The 5,521-nt window shown below is 49.9% G+C and overlaps 1 long non-coding RNA gene across 1 annotated transcript; it reads left to right on the top strand.

Moving 5' to 3' along the window:
* Positions 1-699: 699 nt before the first annotated feature.
* On the top strand, positions 700-5,521 carry LOC138161095 (uncharacterized). Its single transcript, XR_011168265.1, has 2 exons — positions 700-1,357; positions 5,066-5,521. It is a non-coding gene; the product is annotated as an uncharacterized lncRNA (long non-coding RNA).

Below are 5,521 nucleotides of genomic sequence, written 5' to 3'. Positions count from 1 at the left end.
GGGATGTTAGCTGGGGCTCAGTGAGTTCACGGGGACTTCGGGGGGCTCCGGGGATCAGGAAGGTCTCCGCACAGAAGTGGGGATGTTAGCTGGGGCTCAGTGAGTTCACGGGGGTTTCGGGGGGCTCCGGCCCCAGCCGCGGGGATCAGGACTGTCTCCGCACAGAAGGGGGGCCTCTGCGGGTCACTGCGGTAAGCCGGGGCTTCCAGGACCAGGGGCGAGGAGAGCGCAGTGAACTCCCGGCCTGGGGGAGGGGGAAGGAACAGCACGCAGGCCTCCATCCGGGCGAGATGCTTCACTGCGGTCATTACCAGGAGCTCCACGCACCGAAGGCGGGGGAGGGGAAGGAGATCGGACTTCCAAGAGAGCCCCCCACACCTAAGGCCCGCAAAAGCCTTCCCGCACGCCCAGGGCCAGGCTCGGCCGAACCACGTGTGGCCGGGGCGGGGCTACGGCCGCACCAGCCAATGGGCGAGCGCGAAGCCAGACTTTTTTTTTTTCCTGGCAAAGTTTGGCTCTGGGGCGCCGGAGGAGGGGGCGGGGGAGGCTCCGCGCCCTAGAACCAGGGCGGAGCAGCCAATGGGCGCGCGGGGCCGGAGTGGAGTGATTCGGCATCACGGCTCCCGGCGCGGCGGTGACCTCATGTAATCCTCCCGGGAAGCCTGCCATTGGGTCACATGCCCCCCGCGCCCAGAGGGCCAGGCTGCGGGCGCGTCTGGTCCCGGACCCCGCCGCGCACCTGGCGGGGGTGGGCGGGCTCTGTGCGGCCCCTCTGCCCGCCCCGGGAGCCCGCCCCCTCCCCGAGCTTCCCCCGGGAGCCCTAATAACATCGATCGTGCCAATAACAGCCCGCGTTTGTGTAATGCTACAATGTTTCCAGCTCCACTGAGCCGGGTGCTCTGGTGGTTAGCCCCACTCTGCAGACAGGTGAAGTCCCGCCCCTAAAACAAGCGTCCCAGGCAGGATTCGAATTCGGGCGCTGTGACTTCAAAGCCTTGCGTTCTGTCCGTTTCCCCACCAGCTGCCCACCGCGGAATCCGAGAACGTTAGCGTGAGCCGGGGGAGCAGCCCGTCCACGCTCCTCGTGCCTGCGCCCTGACCTGGGCACCGCGGAAAGCACCACACCACCTGCCGAGTTCCTGTCATCGGGGCGGGGACCTCCAGGAATGGAGAGGGAAGAGGCAGAGTCCTGGGAAATTCTAGAATAAGCCGTTACAGAAATAGCCCGAGGAAGAACACAGAGAAGGCAGTCGGGAGTCCAAAGGCCCGGCTTGCTTTAATTTCTCTTATCTCCTTCTCTGATGGGGCCACTAAACCCGCAGACCGGGACACTGCGGCCATAGTCAAGTCTTTAGATGTGAGTACATAACTTGATAAGGTCTGCTATTATTAGACACAAGTCCAAAATAGAACCCGTATTTTCACAGACTCACCCCAACTTCGATGTTTCTCTAGATGGTGCCACGTCACTCAGGCTCAGACTCCTAAGGTCATCCTTTCACTATCACCCTACGTATCCAAAATTGGCTTTCTATCTCCAAGACGCCTTAGATGATATGCCCTCTTCACTCTACTCACGTGGTCACCACCTTATTTTAGGCCCTCACCATCAAATTTCTCTCCAATAACAGCTCGTCCAAGTAAGGGGCAGTCATGGCCCTGGTTGGCACAGGGATGGCAAATTTTAGGCCAACAGTCCATGAACTGTTGCAATACACTTCTAGTTAGTTCCATGGCCTCACGTCTCTTCCCTGCTCCAGTCCACCTTCTACATCTCTACCGAAGAGATTTTATCAGAGTGTAGGTCCGATCATATCGATGGGGTGAGATCTGGACCCCAAAAAGGAAAAGCCCCTAGACTTTCCCAGGGCCCAGTCCCAGATGCTTGCCTGAGGCGCTGCCCATCCCAGTATAATCCTTTCAACTGTCCTTGAATTGTGGCTTTGACCCTGCCCCAATTTCCAATGCTCTGTTAACCTCTAACCTTTCTGTTATCTCCAACTCTAAATGCACACCCCAGGCCACTTCCCACCCTTAATTCCATCTAGGCCCCCTTCTCTGTTCACCCTAGACTACTTGGCTACTTCTGGATCACATCCAGATCTTCCCAGAGTCTTACTGTACAAAAGGTCCATCTTGCCTCCATTAAAGCGCTCAGATTCCTTAAGAATCTGGTCCACTTGCATTAGTGATACAAATGCTCAGATTCTTGCAATCTGTCCATCCCAATCGGTGTTTAAATAAACCCTGTCTCCGAATGAAAGAAGGCTTGGGTCAAACTCTTTCAAGGCAGGATCCACATCATTTGCCCTTGAGTTTTGCAGTTCCCAGCACCTCTAGAGTGCAACAAGATCACCTCCCTCACTCAATAAACTCCAGTGGCTCACTGTTACCTCTACGATCAAGTATCAGTTCCTACTTGGCATTTAAAACTTCACAACTTAGTCTGTCTTTCCAGTCTTCTCACACATTCTTTCTCTTCATGTACTCTACCATTCAGCCACAGTGACCCACTTGTTGTTCCTAATACCTGATGCTTTACCTCCTTTCATTCTCTTTGTGCTATCACTCCTGCCTGGAATGCTCTCCCCTTACAATCTGCTGTTTCCTTCGAGGCTCAGTTCAAACGTTGCCTTCTGCAGAAGTCTTTTCCCAGTCTGCCCAGCTGTTGATGCCTCCCCTTTCCAGGTTATTCTATCCAATCTTGTATCTCGTACATGCCTATTACCTACCTCTGTGAGGGCAGGGACTGGTTTTCTTTGTTTCTTCAGCAGTTAGCACAGTGTCTGGCACATAGTAAACATGTAATAGATGCTCACTGATTGATAAACTGGAAGCTGCTGAATTAGGTGGATTTGGAACGGACTGAATGAATGGACTCAAAGAACAGTCATGAAAGGTCCAAGGTCAGCTTGGCAGGAGGACCCACTGGACCTGTCCCCAGTGAACAGTTTAACAATGACTTGTATGACATGTTTATCAAATTCACCAGTGACACCAAGGTGGGGGAGGGAGCTGACACATTGGCCAATAGAGTCCGGACTCAAAGGCTAGAACACTGGACTGAATCCGTTAAGATGGGATTCACTAGGATGAAGGTAAAGCCATGTACCAGTTCAGAAATTCAACTTCAGAAGTACAGGCTGCCATTGGTGTGGCCAGATAACAATCTTTCTAAAAAAGATCTAATGGCTATAGTGGACCGCAAGCTCAATGGGTCAACAATATGAAAGCCAAAAAACTTAGTTCACTAGCTCCCAGGAATAAGAAGATGACAGCTCCTTTGTACTCATCCTGGTCAAGACCACGCTGAAAATAGTGTTCAGTCCTGGGAACAATGGTTGATGAGTTGAAACAAGTCCAGAGGATGGTGACCAGGATGGTGAAGTGCCCTAAGTCCATATAATAGGAAAATTGATGGAAGGAACAAGACTGAGTTAGACCCTAACTACCTAGTGATTTGAGAGATTAGACTTATTTTATTTGGCCTCAGAAGGCAGAGCTAGGAACTAGGGGTGAAAGTTGCAAAAAGGCATTTAGGCTGAGTATCAGAAGAATCTTCCAAAAAATTGGAAGTGTTTAGAAGGGAAGGTTCCTTCTGGAACCTTGAATTGGAGGTCTCCAAGTAGAGGCAGTTAGATATGTCCCAGCAAGGCTTCCCTTTGGATATGGGCTGGTCCCTTCCAATACAAAAATTCTGTGATTCTGTGGAGACCCAGAGAGACTTGGTGATTTGCCTTAGGGTCATGTGGTGCTGAGTCAGAAGTCCGAGAACAGTCCAAGGTTCATTCCTGTTGTCCCACTGTCTGGGAAATGAACTCAAGCTTTTTCCAGCCAGAGGGTCTGGAGTTTCTTCTACAGTCATGTTTCAACAAATGTAGAAGCAAAGGAAAACATCCCTCCTTCCTTTAGCAATTACAAGCTGCCATGAGATCATGTCTGTCAAGGGCTTGGAGCTTCCTGAGAACGATGAAGGAGGGAATGAAGGTGGAACAATGCTACTCTGGAATCTGCCCACAAGAGACTACTGTCCTCAGGGCCTCCAGTGCATGCAAGAGGAGCTCTCCTCTTTCAAAGGTCTGGGTTTTGTTTACTTTACCATCCTTTCACATTTTCTCCAATCTGTCCCTCCCTTTAGCCACGGTTATGTGCCCAAGCCTTTGGAACCTTGGCAGGGATCCTGAAGACATGGTCTCTGACCTCAACAAGTTTTCAATTTAGGACCAGGGGTGGGGAACCTGTGGTCTCAAGGATATATGCGGTCCTCTAGGTCCTTAAGTGACTGAAGCAGCCAAAAGGGTTGTACTTGAGGACCTAGAGGGCCACATGTGGCCTTAAGGATACACGTGGTCCTCTAGGTCCTTAAGTGACTGAAGCAGCCAAAAGAGTTGCACTTGAGGACCCAGAGAGCCACATGTGGCCTCAAGGATACACGTGGTCCTCTAGGTCCTTAAGTGACTGAAGCAGCCAAAAGGGTTGCACTTGAAGACCCAGAGGGCCACATGTGGCTTCAAGGTTGCCCATTCCCCACCCATGAATTCTAAGTCATACCAATTTCTTTTATAATGTAGATTTCACTAAGGAGGTTTTACTGTATAATGTCCCAGGATTCAATGCAATTAACATGATGTTATTGTGAATGAGAATAACTAGAGACTGTTGTCATAAGTAGAAAATTCTTTCATTTGGATCTTGTTTTAGACCAGGTCTGACATAGGTTGGGTGGCTCAGGTTTGGGACTGGAGGGAAATGAAACACTCCTAGACCATCATTTAACAAAAGAAGGTTTACTTAACAATAGCATGGAAGAGATATTCAGCAAGGATACAGCACTGATTCAGCTGGGCACATTTTCCCCTCCTTCTCACTTGCTTGCCATTGTGGTACCCATGCTCAGAAGAGTGTCTCAAGGCTGAACCTCTCTTGGATCCCTTGAGACCAGGTGTCTAAGGACTGTTTCATTGCCTTCTAGAGAAAAACTAGTCTAGCCTGTATTAAGGGTAAATGTTGCGTCTCCCACAAATCTCATGTAAGGTATCTTCTGTGACATTTATGTTCATTTCAGGCAAACACCTACCTCTCCCTTGACCACTGTCCTTGATGTCAAGAGTCTGCAGATGGTTGAACAAGTCACTTTTATGGAGACTTCTGTCACTGGAACCTTGCATGACTAATGTATGCAGGAAAGAGACCTCGTCTGAAGAGAAGCTTCCTACGGCTGCACAAGTGTAATAAACATGAATACTGAATAGCTCTGTGCCTCATTTTCCCCCAATTGGAGAGGGGTTTGACCTGGATTTGTGGTTCCCAGACTGTGGGCCAAGGCCCTTGAATTATGGCAAAGGAACTTTGAATCCATATACATACCAAACATTGTCATTTTGATTTTTATTTAGCTCCAACAAAATATGCAACATGACTCAATAAATAAGCAAACATACCTTCTAGAAGCTGTCTCTCTCACACACACGTATGTAGATGCTACTGTGATTAATAAAACATAAATTCAGCATTCACAGTA

The sequence above is a fragment of the Petaurus breviceps genome, unplaced genomic scaffold (genome assembly GCF_028583685.1).
Source record: "Petaurus breviceps papuanus isolate PSGF00001 unplaced genomic scaffold, PetGlider_PUasm1.0 183, whole genome shotgun sequence".
NCBI classification, from domain to species: domain Eukaryota; kingdom Metazoa; phylum Chordata; class Mammalia; order Diprotodontia; family Petauridae; genus Petaurus; species Petaurus breviceps.
The sequence above is the reverse complement of the archived record's forward strand: the minus strand, read 5'-3'. Positions and strand labels throughout refer to the sequence as shown.